The sequence below is a fragment of the Aphanomyces invadans genome (genome assembly GCF_000520115.1).
Source record: "Aphanomyces invadans strain NJM9701 unplaced genomic scaffold supercont1.60, whole genome shotgun sequence".
NCBI classification, from domain to species: domain Eukaryota; phylum Oomycota; class Saprolegniomycetes; order Saprolegniales; family Verrucalvaceae; genus Aphanomyces; species Aphanomyces invadans.
This window is the reverse complement of record NW_008580205.1, coordinates 307,892-308,359: the sequence shown is the minus strand read 5'-3', so window position 1 is coordinate 308,359 and position 468 is coordinate 307,892.

Genomic DNA, 468 nt, shown 5'->3' with positions numbered 1-468 from the left:
GATCGGCAGTTTCGTTCCTACATAACTAATTATATCAACTTTACAATATTGATCACAAACCATCAGCACATACTGCCAATACCACAGTCATACGATCAGAATGCATTCAGAGGAGTCACTTTTAGCGTCGGCGCCAATCTCACACCAAATACGGTGTAGTGGCATATCAAAATACACTGCCGTCTCGTCGACATTAATGATGTCGCGCAATGGGACGTTGCTGTGCTTGGACCAAAATGTTGAGGCAAATATTTCCTTCTTCTCAGACAGCTCGGCTTGCTTTAATTTGGAGAAGCAAGGAACAGGAACTCGCTGAGGAAATCCATTACGATGAGCAAAGCGTTTGCGCAAGCCGAGGAGTCCAGCGTAGCCAGTGCCTGCTGACGCCTTCTCGCCTAAATACTGGTCGACCCAAGTTGGTTGGTGGGTCTTTATCCACGTGACCATGTGGGCCGTGGTGAGGTGGTG